This window comes from Lasioglossum baleicum, chromosome 16 (genome assembly GCF_051020765.1).
Source record: "Lasioglossum baleicum chromosome 16, iyLasBale1, whole genome shotgun sequence".
Taxonomy (NCBI): Eukaryota; Metazoa; Arthropoda; class Insecta; order Hymenoptera; family Halictidae; genus Lasioglossum; species Lasioglossum baleicum.
The window spans coordinates 5,283,841-5,298,059 of NC_134944.1; the positions used below are offsets into that span (position 1 = coordinate 5,283,841).

The 14,219-nt window shown below is 43.6% G+C and overlaps 1 protein-coding gene across 14 annotated transcripts in view; it reads left to right on the forward strand.

Annotated features, from left to right (window-relative positions):
• The first annotated feature begins 2,702 nt into the window (after positions 1 to 2,702).
• LOC143217386 (protein turtle) overlaps positions 2,703 to 14,219 on the forward strand; it is a 102,058-nt gene continuing 90,541 nt past the window's right edge. For 8 of the 14 annotated variants that reach the window (XR_013010798.1, XR_013010800.1, XR_013010795.1 and 5 more), the window contains exon 1: positions 2,706 to 4,005. The gene's annotated coding sequence lies outside the window, so the exon portion shown is untranslated. Of the gene's footprint in view, positions 4,006 to 14,219 lie in introns of all 14 variants that reach the window. The other 6 variants (XM_076441609.1, XM_076441612.1, XM_076441613.1 and 3 more) reach the window with 3 other exon arrangements.

The window sequence follows — 14,219 nt, forward strand, 5'->3', positions numbered from 1 at the left end:
AAATACAATCGCAAGAGGAGCGAATTTCGGACACTTACACAATTCTTCGGGAAACTCGGAGTAAGCACTTAATGATCATTTGAGGTTAGGAAGGGGTTCAGCTTATCAATTTAGTGGGGGCTTAAAGCCTTTTCAATTTTTGTTTTTATTCTAAAATTAACCAAAATCTTATATAACTGTATAACACCTACCCCTATAAACATTTTAATAACTCCGTCATTTCCACGCGCGTTGACACAGTCACCCAGTATCCACCATCCCCAGAAATAGGGGTGGTGCTACAGCTCTGAAAAATTGTAAATAAAATCGCAAGAGAGCCGTGCGAATCTTCGTTGGCGAAATATCGGCGCGGGAAGCGGCGGCGATACAAAAGCGAGCAAATATTCATTACGTCATAAATATGGATCGAATCGCGGGGGTGCGCGGCGTCGCTTCGAAGTGTACACCCCGTTCTGTCAGCGACGATAAATTTTTGGACGGGACACGTCTCGTTCGACTGGAATACATTTGCTCGAACATCTGCGCGGCTCGACGCTCCCACGCGCCGAAATGAATAAATTAATAAAGGCGTCTTCGCTCTCCTCTCTGTTCCTCCGCTTAACCGAATTTCACCGTCGGCGGATTCCGCTTCCGCGTTTCTTTAGCCGCAACCCTCCCCTCTCTCTCTCTCTTCCTCTTTCAGTTTCTGATTCGTCTTCTTCCCGGCGTCCAAAACAACTTTCCGTTTCTACGATCCTGCGCCATCCTTTTACCGGCTTGTCGCCGACACTTCGGCGAACTTTTTCGTCGACATACAACAACCTGCGAGCCGCGAACTCAGATCTGTCTTCGTTTCGGGGATGGAGTGGACTTGATCGGATTATTGCGGGGGACTCGTGACAGCGAGGATGTTGTTGTTCCCCGTACAAGAGAGTTGATGTGCTTGCGGTTGAAATTGATCGAGATTTTACACAGACGCGGTACAGAGGATTTACAGTCGATGAAATTGTTAGAGAAAGGAATTTTCGTCTGCTGCTAATTCTGGGAAATCCGTGGTTTAATTATATGAGACGCATGACAGACGTGTGGTATTTTTAAATCGCCCCACTCTCTCGAGCTGTAATGATCATTTTACTCGTCTGCTGTCTAATTACGTCAGTTCCTGTCTATTTACCGATTAGCAGGCTGATTGGCCGCCGTGTCAGTCATAATTGAGAGACACAATGTCGAGTTTAAACATTCATTTCGATCCCCACGTAGTCGTCTGAAATAAATATTATCTGTAGGCTGTCGAGCATCCCTTAAATTCTCATTCTAGCTATTTTAAAGAAATCGAAATTTAGAAACATTTTATAAAGACAGTCCAGAGTAGAATTACAAGTAGAAAGTAATTGGAAGATTAAACAAGAAAAACAACAGAGATTCGATAAAATAATTACTGTGATAACTGTCAAATTCTCTTAAACAAATGACTGCAATTTTGTAGACATCCCCACGTACTAGTCTGAAATAATTATTATCTGTAGACTGTGAATCATCCCTTAAATTCTCATTTTAGCCAGTTTATAAAATACAAAGTGAAGAACATTTTATGAAGGCAGCCCAGAGTCGAATTACAAGTAGAAAGGAATTAAGAGATTAAACAAGAAAAACGACAGAGATCCGATAAAATAATTACTGTGATAACTGTCAAAGGTCTCTTAAACAAATGGCCGCAATTTTGTAGACATCCTCACGTACTAGTCTGAAATAATTATTATCTGTAGACTGTGGATCATCCCTTAAATTCTCATTCTAGCTATTTCATAAAAATCGAAATTTGGGAACATTTTATGAAGACTGAATTGGAAAATTAAACAAGAAAAACTGCAGAGATCCGATAAAATAATTACTGTGATAACTGTCAAGTTCTCTTAAACAAATGGCAGCAATTTTGTAGACATCCGCGTACTGGTCTGGAATAATTATTATCTGTAGACTGTGGATCATCCCTAAATTCTCATCTTAGCTATTTCACAAAAATCGAAATGAAGGAAAATTTTCTAAATACAGTCCCACAGTCCAGTTACTACTACAAAGGCACTGAAAGAAAAACAACAAATATTCGCTATAAAGTTTCATAGACATTGTCAGAGCATTGTTTAGCAGCGAGCGTGTGTTAATAAACAATATCCAACATCCGAAGCGACAAATTCGATGGTGGTTCGCTCAACCTGACGGCACTTCTCGAATGAAAGAGCGGAAACAGAGTTCGGACCGCAAGGGATTTAAACCTGACCCAGAAACGCGAACAACAGCGTAGCTATACCGGTCCGAAATGACATTAAACTATAATAACCGGACCGTTTACAGGGTCCGAGTTAGAATGTGCCCAACGGCCTGTAGGTACCGCGCCGGTTAACATAGTTGTATAGATGGTGGTCGACTTGCGATCTCGGATGAAAAGGGTGTCGCACGGCACGAGGCATAGGTCCGGGGCGCCTTTGGTAGTGTCTACGGGTCTGGCTGCCGCCCTTCCGCCCGATCAATATTGCGTTGGTGGGGCCGAGGCAGCTTGTACGATGACGAGGGACGTTAGGGGTTTTGGTCGGCGGGGTTGGAACTTGGGGCGAATGAAACGTATCCGGGGGTTGCGAAGGGGTTGCGAGGGGACATTTATACCGGGGGTGGGGTTGGCGGAGAGTGCGCCGACGGAGGGGGTTGCAAGGTGGGGGTGTTGGTTCGGGAGAGAGAGGAGAGGAGAGGAGGAGAGAGAGTGCGCTCACTGTCATGGCGGCGCGCACCACCGCCAGCGAAGCGGTACCTCGAGCTACTCCCTCGCGGTGTGCAACGCTCGCACACAATTCCTCCGGTGAAATTCGGCTGGACAGTGACTAGCACCCTCGCCTAGGACCTGGAGGGTGCGAACCCTGAAGAACGCGACGGTAGCTCGCGGTCGGGCGCGCGCGCGCGCGTACACCTTGCTCTGCGTCGTGGGATTGCGGCGGCTAGGCGACGACCAGTGTGTCCGGGGCGAGTGAGTGACTGTGAACGGGTACGGACGGGTTTGGGAACATCGCCTAAACAGTGTTCATCGAGGTGACATCCGAGAACTGTCGGTTTGTTCGGAGAATCGAAGTTCGCGAAGGTTCCGACGATCCGTTGACGATCGTTTTGGGGGGTCGTTGGAGGATCGGTGGTGAATCGATGGTGCACGAGGGTGGTTCGTTTAGGTGTTAGCACGCACGATGTCGCGGTGCGATGCGTCACGTGACTGATCACGGTCCAGGACAAGGCAGTAGAAGGAGGGTGTAAAGGAAGAAGAGTACTTTCCTGGCGAGGACCTGGTGCGGGTCCTGGCCAGTTAACCGAGTGCTCGGGTAGACGGTGGTGGCTACCGGTCGTGGGTGGATCGAGCTGGCAGCGGCCGGGTCTCTGAACGACGACGGGCCGGGAGTAACAATGTCCTAGCGAAGGCAGGACCTCGTCCAGGCCGATCCCCCTCGTCCTGCTCCGTCTCTAACCCGAGGAAGAAACCCGGTCCCTCGAACCCCTCGACCTACCCTACCCCCTAGGAACAAAGAAGAGCGCGCGCGCGCGCACAGGGCCTCTAGGTGTAAAGAGACACGTGCGCGACACCGTTGCTGAACGACGGGGACACACCAGGCCGCGTGCACGCAGGATCTGGGTTTATAGATCCTCCGGCACACACTTCATCCGCTTCTCTCACATCTCGTTCATCGAAACCTTTCTACTCCACTTGGAAAATAAAACCGCCAATAAGGTGAACCTTCTGATCGAAGAGTCACTCTTTCCCGAAGAGGATTGCCCAGGTGGATGCTACGCTGAATGAGATAGTAGCTCGTGGAGATTTGCGTGGATAGTGCGCGGCTGGGAGGCTAGTTTGCTCCCGAATTCAGCCAAGTCCAAAGTCCTTAATCCCGTGGGGTGATCCTGGCCCCGCCCGCCAGCCAAGGAACCACACCCCGGACCGGAGAAACGACTCAGGATACTCGGATTTACCCTGCCGCTGCTGCCTGCTACTGGGTAAGCTTCGACATCCGCCGTTTTACACCCCTCTCGCGAACCATCCCCTCAGCTTCCACGGTCCACCGAGGATAAGGTGGGAGAGGCAGGCGACGAGGAACGAGCGAAACTTTGTTTTATGGATCCCCGGCTACCCCTAGATACGATTCTTCTTCCCTCTTCTTTCGATAGTTTCGTTGCCACGGTGATTTTCTTCGGCTACCTTCTCTTCGCGACGATGGGTTAGGTCTCCGGGTTCTCTCCCTAGCTCAAGCTAACAGCGCACATGGCCTCGTTCCATGCTGGATGCAAGCTGCAACCCTGTCGCGCAGGTTAGGTGCCGTTGCTTCAACTCGGGGGCTGAAGGACAGAGTTTCAGGATTTTCAGGAATTCTGGCTCATCTTAGGGAATGATGTTTCTCCACCGACTCTCCAGAGAATATCTTTTCCGAGTGGGACTGTGTATTTTCATAGAACTTGAGGACAGCTATGGAAAGCATGACGTAGTTTGATCCTCTGGCAAATTAGGGCAACATTTGCGACATTTCACCGCGTTGGCAGCACGAAAAGAAATTGGCTATCGCTCTTGAAGCTCGTTTCAGTTCTTCAGGGTGCAAATGCTTTGCTGGGCAGACTAAAGATTGTATGCATTTATGGCAAAAATTCTTTTACTTTGCATAAAGATCCGCAGTCTATTAATTCAATGCGAAAAATGAACTCACCGGGTCTTTATGCAAAATAGAAATTGTCTGCATCGACTGCAAGAAATAACAGCTTCCCTTAATGAATTTAATAGAGCATAAGTTATATATTGACATGTGTACAATTTTAAATTTCGTCTACTCAATTTTGATTTAAATGCATAAATATCCGCAGTATATTGATCAGAGTATCAGTGAACGCGATTGGTATTAGTTCTAAGCTGACGGATTTCGAGTAATATCGTAGACGGTGCTCGTGTAAAGACAAAAGCGGATCGATAGTGTCTGAAATCGATCTGTTTATCGTAGCCCACGACACGCTTGATTTCGTTATTCCTTTGACGCATCGCGAAACCAGGAAATGCAGGTTCACGGTTCGTTGCACGGGTGCAATCGCGCGCGGAGAGAGCGCACCGGAGCCTGGCCCACGGAATATAATTTACAAACTCGGCAAATATCAATTCCCCCGTAATTTATGCGCGATTTTTCCCACCCGCCAGTTATTTACGAGTTCCCGTTACGCTGCAACGATGCCGCCAATGACGTCACGGTGCAGCATCAACGACGATGGTTATGCACCTGCACACACCTGCGCTCGCACCGACCACCGCTCGATCGGTTTTCCTCTTTGCGTATCCGTCGATCATGCTGATTTCCGACTGTCGCGGAACCGCGAGTCTGCGGCTGTTTGCACAACGGATCAACCCTTTGTTTTCCCAAAGACAATGCTGAATTTCCGGTTCGAAAATTAGAGGGTCGGAAGTGTATTTTTGACGAGCTTCTGCAACAAATTTGATCATGCTGCGAGAGATATGGTCGGATTAAAATGAACCTCTGGTTTGCAAAAAAAGGCAGTGTTTAGTTTCTAGAAACTCTATCTTCAATGAACATCTGCATTAACTGTGATGGAAATGTGCTAAGTATTGTCATCCTGACATAAATTTTGCGGAAGACGAAAATGTAGAATTTTGCACTCGTTTGCAAATGATTTAGCATTGAAACCGAAGTACGTTTAGGGCTCTATCTTCAAGTAGCATCTGCATTAAGTATGATGAAGATGCGCCAAATATTATCATCCTAAAATAAATTTTGCGAAAGACAAAAATTTTGCACTCATTTGCAAATGATCTACCAGTGAGAAAAAGATAGGTTTGAAGCTCTATCTTCAATTAGCATGTGCACTAAATAATATATAATTTATATTGTCTGTATATTAATTTATATTGTTGTCCTAAAATAAAAATATTACGGAATACAAAAATGTAAAATTCTGTACTCGTTTGCAAATGATTTAGCATTGAAACCGAAATAGGTTTGAGGCTCTATCTTCAATTAGCATCTGTATTAAGTATGATGAACATGCACTAAATATTATCATCGCAAAAATTGCAAAATATTGTACTCGTTTGCAGATGATTTCGTTCAAAGTTCTTAACATTAGCACTAAGTAAAATTAAAATGGAGAATTATTTTTCATCCTAATTGTTTGCTACAGCATTGTTTGGTTAGACCATTTTGCAGAGCCGCCCGCAGTGGTTGGCAATAACCGACCGGTAGCTAAAAATTGCTGGATCGCTCTGTCGGTCTGGAACACCGGAAGCATCCGGTCGATCAGATTCCAAGGATTCGCGAAACTTTTACCCCTTTGATCCCCAGCCCATCTGCCCTCGCCGGCAATCCAATTTCACGGGCTCGAAGTCGACCGACGACTAATATACGTGATGCCTCGATCCTTTCGCAACTTTGTCCGATGTTTAACCGGATCCGGTTAGGGGAAACTCGGCCGGTGCTTACGCGAGCGAAAATAGCTTCGAAGACTGCGGCAAGAGTTCCAGATTCCCGAGCTATAAATTAATCGGCTGACGATTTCGCAGAAATCGATCGATCCACTTGCAACCCCATACGGTGACTCTCACACGGTTGATATTTTACGAGCAACAAATGGAAGAATGCAATGGGTCAATATTTTCAATATTTTTCACCGTTCTATCGGTAATGCGAGGCAGTAAAGTTTGATGTTTGGCGGTATGGAGAAAGTTTGTTAATCAAAGTTTAAAGAGAGGTATAAGGCGATGGTAAAAATTCCTTAATTCAATACGAACTTGAAACATCAAACTCATAATTTCTTATAGTTTCTTTTTTATAGGGAGTACCAAGTTGAATTTTAATTAACACGTAAAAACATATGACTCGATTTTGTTTAAATTATCATCTGTAGGAAGAAATTATGTGTTGAACATTACGTAGAGTAATATTACAACGAAACGAGGTCTCGGAAAAATTTTAAATTCAAGGGGGTGAAACTGGAGACTTCGCCCTTCAAAATGAGCATAATTAGAATATTCTACGATATTTTTGCTAGGAGTATCGTGAGTTCAAAGATGGAGGACTCTTGTTCACTGTTAGGACCTCATATAAAATAATATTGTAACAAAATGAGGTCTTCGAAAAATACTAAATTAAAGGGTGTGAAACTGGAGACTTCTTCCTTCAATATGAGCCGAGGTAGAATATTCTGCGATTTTTTTTCTGAAAGTTACAGGACTTCAAAGATGGGCGATTCTCGTTAAGGATCTCTTGATCATCGTCCATCTTTGAAGTTTTGTAACTTCCGGTAAAACAACCGCACGATACTGTACTTGGACTCGTTTTAGAGCACGAAGTGTATGCTTTCTCCTTCAACAATTTTACTAAAAGTTTACCCACTTCTCGTACAGCGGCCTCCGGTTGAAACAGTGTCAGAATCGGTGTCAGCGGGTCGGAAAAAGCTAGTTTTCCGGGGCGGAAGATTAGGTATTGCGGCTGGATCAGACGTGCGATAGTCGTTCTTGAGCGTCGATCCATCGAATCGGTGGTTCGAAGGGAGCTAGCTAATCGGCCGAGAGAGCGAGAGAGCGGATCGATGTTGGGGTTCGATCGAACGCGATGCCGGCGCAGCGTTTTAATTCGAGCGCATCGAGGACTCTTGATTCGGCAGGCTGTAAATGAAGAGCGCCAGGGCGCGATTAAATCGAGGAGAATTAAATTGCGTTTCGCGGCCGAGTTAGCTCGGCAAGGCCAATGGAATTGCCGCCCGGCCGGAGTACCGATTCAGCAGAATGGCACTCGAACTCTCCGGTTCACGAAATCGGCCAAAGGAAACGATCCCGTGCAAATTACGGGTCCCTGGATTACCCGGGAATGACTGGGTCAGGTCTGACCCGGAGTTGCGATTACTCACACTCTAATTTCGTTAATTACCCATTGTATATTTGTACTAAACTCCGATGAGAACGACTGTACAAATCGCAAGCTTATTTTTTAAGAAAGGGATGATTCTCGAGGTTATTTCAAGTAACTTTTTCCTGTGCGAAAATGTTCTCCGAAGCTTCCTTAACGAGTTATTTAATGAAAAACGCGGACCAATCAGTGCGCGCGTACTGCGGACGGATTCCAAGCTCGACCAATGCCAACGCCTGGCTCTCCGGGGCCTGTGCTATTATTGGTCAATGTTTTTAGTTAATAACTCCTCAGCAAAGCCTCGGAGAACATTTTCGCAAAGGAAAAAGTTGCTTCAAATGGCCTCAGCAATCATCCCCTTCGAGGAAGTATATTTCTGGGGCTTCTCTTGCCAGAACTATGATAAATAATGAACAATTGAAAGAGTGCTAGATCACGAGCACTGGATGAAGAGAGGCAAGTGATGGGAACGGGTTAAATATCATTTCTCGCGAGTGGTTTTTGCTGTCAGGAGGGCTAATTCTCTGTATTGACAAGCCGCACGATCGGGGAACACGACGCGTGGCACGTTAATGGCGATCGCGGAGGGTAGGAAGGTGGGGGGGGGGCGAGAATGAAATTTAATCGTTGTCCGGACACAATCGCACCGTCATTTTTATCGACTGGTTTTTATAGAGCGGAACGGCCATCAACTGGCAGGGGAAATTGATCGGTGAATCATTCGAGTGGACGAATATTGGTTCTTTCGTGTTTGACAGATACGTTCGTTCTACGGCCGACGACGCTTCCAATAGTTCTCGCATTAATCCGATTCGGCCGACTCGAGGAGAACGCGAACAGACGTTGTTCAATTTCCTCGTCTGCTACCAGATCTTAGAGATTTACAGTTACTCTCTTTCTGTTGGCCAGCTTCCCCTCTTCTGCATTCTCATGGAGATTACTGAAGACTAATGCTGAGAGCGTTCCTTTAAAAATTGAAACTCTTTTAACAGAGACGAACATTTATTTGTATTGCTAATTTTATTGTTCATTTATTTGTATTGCGTTGATTCAATTCTTTTTCAATCATTTCTTTCGACCAAGAATATACTTTATGCATTTATAGTAAAATTGAGTAGACGAAATTCAAAATTGTTGAATTATTTTAAAAATTTAAGATGTCAATACATAACTTCTCCTCTATTAAATTATCAACCCCTTGCCCTACGATTTATTTTACGGTTTCAGTGATTAGAACTTTTTTGTAGATTATAATTTCCTAAAAAAGGATTTTTTATTTATTTTTATTTATTTTAATTATATCTATTGTATGTTTTATATACGTTCTATAACAGCTGTAAGTTAACAAAACCAAAATAGAATTCTATTTCGGTTTGAAGGAAATCATTAACATTTATTCTTATCAGAATCTGTTCAGAATCTCCATCAGGAGTCAGACACGACATTGTAAGTCAAGGGGTTAAGGGAAGAAATAATATTCGACTTGATTTCTATTTCCTGCAATCAAACAATATTTTAAATATTTTAAATAATGGTACAGCAATTTCTATTTCGAGTGCCAAGAGTGAATACGAATTTTTATATTGCTTCATTCATTCATGCGAGAAAATTGCAGAACTATTAATTATTGAACTGCCTCGAAGGAGATTAAAAGTAAAGCCATAATTTTCCAAAATTTGTACACCAAGGTGTACAAAATTGTTGCTAAACGGCTCGTTGCCAAGAACGTCGGTTGATTTTCGGATTGCGGAGCGTTGATTCGATGGCTCCACGATTATCCGGGCTAAGTAAAGAGCTAATCCGGGAGCCCGAGACAACATCTGTCCTTCGAGTGCCGACGAAGGTAGACGCGGATCGAAATTCCGCTGCTAGATCGTGCTGATTTCGCGGGCACGCGATGCCTTTTCTTCGCGCGCTGTGCCGCGACACGGTGTGTTCCGTAGGTCAAAAGTTGAAGGTCTTTCTTCGGGGCCGCATAACTCCGGACCTGCGGTAGCTGTGCCCTTAGACCAGAGTCGCCGGATCAACCCTTTGCACTACAATTTATTTCTCAATTTTGTTGCTAACAGCTGCCTACTATTTTAAGGGTTTTATTTGTACTTCAAAGGACAGTTCGTTCAAAGTAAAAAATGAATCCACCCCACAAATAACAGAATTCACACGAGGGACTGACAAGGGTTGATATTTGATTGTCACAATAATTTTGACAAATCAATTACTCGTTCAATAAATATTTCTTCACTAAAAAATCAGATAAAAATGATGGCAACAACTCCCTGCGATGTTAACCCTTAGCACTCGCGTGGTGACTCCGAGGCACCACCAAAAAATGCTGTACCATTATTCACAATATTGTTTACATTATTAAATATGTCGGTATACGATTAATTATTAAGCATTTAAGTAGTGTATAAAGTACTCCATTAATTTCATATCCAGCAAATGAAAAAAATCATATACAATGAAATTATTCTAGGTCGAAAGAAATATTTAATTTTCAAGTTAAAATAGCTGTGCGACTGCAAAGGGTTAAGGGTTTTATTTGAAATTTACTTCAAAGGACAGTTTCTTCCAAGTAAAAAATTAATCTACCCCACAAATAACAGGATTGACACGAGGGACGGACAAGGGTTGATATTTTGTTGTCATAATAATTTTGACAAATCTATTTGTCGTTAAATAAATATTTCTTCACTAAAAAATAAGATAAAAATGATGGCAACAACTCCCTACTATTTTAAGTGTTTTATTTGAAATTGACTTCAAAGGACAGTTCCCAATTTCCCGATAAATAAATCATTCTTCAATAAAATAAGAGAAAAATCTCTACTCAGGACCTGTTCCTTGCAATTGATATAATTTTAATTTCGCACGGAGATCAGCAGTCTCTCAGGAAGCGTGACCTTGGCGCGACACTGCGACCGTTTAGGCGACCGCCTCGCGACCGAAGAGGGAGAGAACAGAAGAAGAGCGACAGAAATAATTCGGTGCAACCGTTTCGATCGAAGGCCCAGATTGGCGAGGGGTCGTTGCGGGGGCGTACACGCGAGGGGGTACAAAAGAGAGAGAGAGGAGAGAGATTAAAACGAAATCGTGGCTCGGGCGATGAAAACGAGCGCGCAAACAACGCTCGCGAGCACGCTAACGACGTTGCATATCCCCTTTTTCCGTGAACGACACGGGTCATACGGTAATTTACCGTTTTAATTATAGGAGAAAGGGAGAGACGCGCGCGCGAGTGGTAATGAAGCCGCGCTATACCGCCCCCTCTATATCGCTCGCTCGCTCGCTCGCTTGCCGAGCTAGCCGAGCAATATTTTCATTTACGCTATTGGGTCTCAATTAAAGAGGCGCCGCCGGTAATTACGAATCGGACGAGGGGAAATTGAAGTCGCGCTCGCGCTTCCCGCGGTCCAGCTCGTTTGACCGTTCGTGTACCGGCGGTCGCCAGTATTTGTAACGCGTCCTGTAAACGCTAATGAGACACCTGCAAAGTCCCGCGACAGCGAAACACCTGTCCCCGACGTGTCCTCTTTCCCCTCTCTGCTCAGTCGGAATATAGTCCACAAGTGAATCCATTTATTTATTAATTCGCCGCAGCGGTGTCTCCGCAGTTTCGGTAGAAATTGCATTGAAAAATGAAAAACGGTCTTTCCAACTCGTCCGTTCCGTTATATAGTGCGATTGCACTCGTTTGCACTCGGAACTATTTTAACTGGAAAATTGAACATTTCTTCCGATCTAGAATATTTCCATTCCCTATGATTTTTTTGAAATTTGATGGATTTGAAATTGCTATAATACTTCATACAATACCTAAATGTTTAGTAATTGATTAGATATCGATATATCAATAGTGCAAAGTTACTGATTTGCATCTTAAACAGGTATTTCACTTTCGAGATTCCGTTTAAAGTTTTTATCACTAATGCTTCCACATAGGACATCGGTTAAATCGCATTGTTTTCTTGAGCCTTTCGAATTTGTTTCCATGACATTCTTTAATGTCAGGTAAATACGTAAATCCTATCCTATAAAGCTCAAATTTTTTGAAATTATGACTGACTTCGGGTTAAACTTTCACATACGAAGAGTTAAAAAAATCCTCTCGGATAACGGTATGAAAAATTGGAAAAATAGTTCGGTGTATATTCGACTTCGCCCCGCAGAACAGATTGAGGCAGAATTTGGAAATCGATGGATCTATGGAGGATCGATGGAGCGCGCGAAACCGCAGATTTATTCGGACTAATGTACCGTGACAATGCGCCGCTTTATGGGAAATCGATTTTCATAAAACCTTCAATTACGCGTCGCGTAGCAGCTCGCGGCGTCTATTACGCTTACACTTTACAGCCGCGAATGGGAGTAATTAAACTGGCCCCGTCCGACTCGCCGTGTTTCTACGAGAAATGTAATTAAACCTGGTCAGCTCTCTCCGAGCCCTGCCTCGCGACAGACTTCTGCTCGCTAATGAACTTTTCGGGGACTATCCCCGCCCCCCTGTACTCTCTGCCGACCGGATTCTACGCGACTCTTGATAATTAACATGCGAAATGAACTATCGGAGACTTGAATCGCCGTCCTTCCCCCTCTCCCTTCTTCGCAGACGATCTTTGAAATCATTTTTGTCTTTTCTCGACTTATTCTTACGTGTATTAGGTTCGACGGAAAGTCCTGTGGTATTTTAAATAAGCAAGTAATTTTGCAAGATGTTGTTACAAATAATGGACATTATATCGTTGAATGATATTAACACCTTGCCTATATAATGAATATAAAAGTATAACAAATATGAATGTTACGCGTTTCCTTTTAGATGAAAGAAAATTTGATTCTATTCTATTGATACTATTTAATATTTTAGATTTTATTTTGTTTAAAGAAAAATAAGATATACAATTTCGAAAATAAAATATTTCCGTTTTAACAATCTGAACCTCAAAATGAAATATTTCTATTTCAACAATTTGATCCACAAAATAAAATGTTTCTATTTTAACGATCAGAGACGCGAGATAAAATATTGCTTTTTTGCAAGAAAGCTGTTTTAAGAAAGCTTTCTAGAAATAAGAAAAGTTGGTGCCCATTACTTCGTCTAGTTTATTTTGATTTCGAATGGAATTTCCCTGGGTACTGCCACGAACAGCGTTCCTCCAGTGACAGTGTAATGCAGTAGCCGCGTCGCGAGCATCCGAATGTCGACAGCGGGCTGTTCATCACCATTCATGCCAGCCAATATTTCTTTCGTCCGCTTTTTGCGGACCTTTTAATACCCTGACGGATAGCCGGCGCTGATTTTTCCGCGAACCCCGTATATTCCCTTGTCGTATTCCGTTGAATTTTATTTTCGCGCTGGGATCCCGTTGCGCCAGCTCTTATGGCAGATATGTACGCTCTAATCGAGAAAGATGCGGTGCAAAAATCGGCGAAAATCGCTTCGGGAGCTCTTCGATAGCTTACTAGCCTCTGGGGCGACTAGAATCCTCGAATAACAGAGGTAATTGCCTCCGGAAATTAAAAAATACGTGTAGAAAACAAAAAATCTCAAAACCCCTATTTTATATCAGAGATCATACACCAGAGTTTACATTAAAATGAGTTAACAATAAGTAGGAGAAACTGCAAGAACAAATCGATTTCTAATATAAATATTATTTAAACAAATTATTTTTGTTAAAATTTTCTCCCAAGATTGGATTTCCAGTTGAAAAACGCGCAATATAAAAGAAAATTCAATTTTTTCTGAAAACTGGTGTCCGAGATATCTCAAAAAATGTGTCTTCAACCCCTAACTTTGAGGACTGCTTTCACCCCTTCAGAGTGGATTGTTGTCAATAAAAGACACGTGTCAAATATTTTCAAAGACCATTTCTCGAAACCAAATTTTCGGTGTACTAGTTTCTAATCACTGGAATGAAATTTTCTCAAACTACCCAGCATTGGCGTAATCGATACCGCCGTCTACCGAGAAGATCGTTGATCCAACGGCAACGAGGCGGTCCGTGAGATCGTTAGCTTCTCGATCGTCTCGAAGAAGCTATATTTATTCGCCTTAATCCCGGCAGAGTAGCAAGCGTTTAAACCCTTAATCGCAATCTTCGCGACGCTGTAATACGGATTTACGAGGCCGCCATCGAACCCCTTGGAACTCTGCCGAATATTTATTAAAATAGTCGGCGGTGTGCCCGCTATCCGAAGGGTTAATTATCCGGGCGCTATTAATGCCCGCTAACAATGCGCTTAAATTGCAAGGCAAATAAAGCACCAGACGCGAGAGCGCGCACAAGCCCTCGTAATTTCGCGCTTAATTAA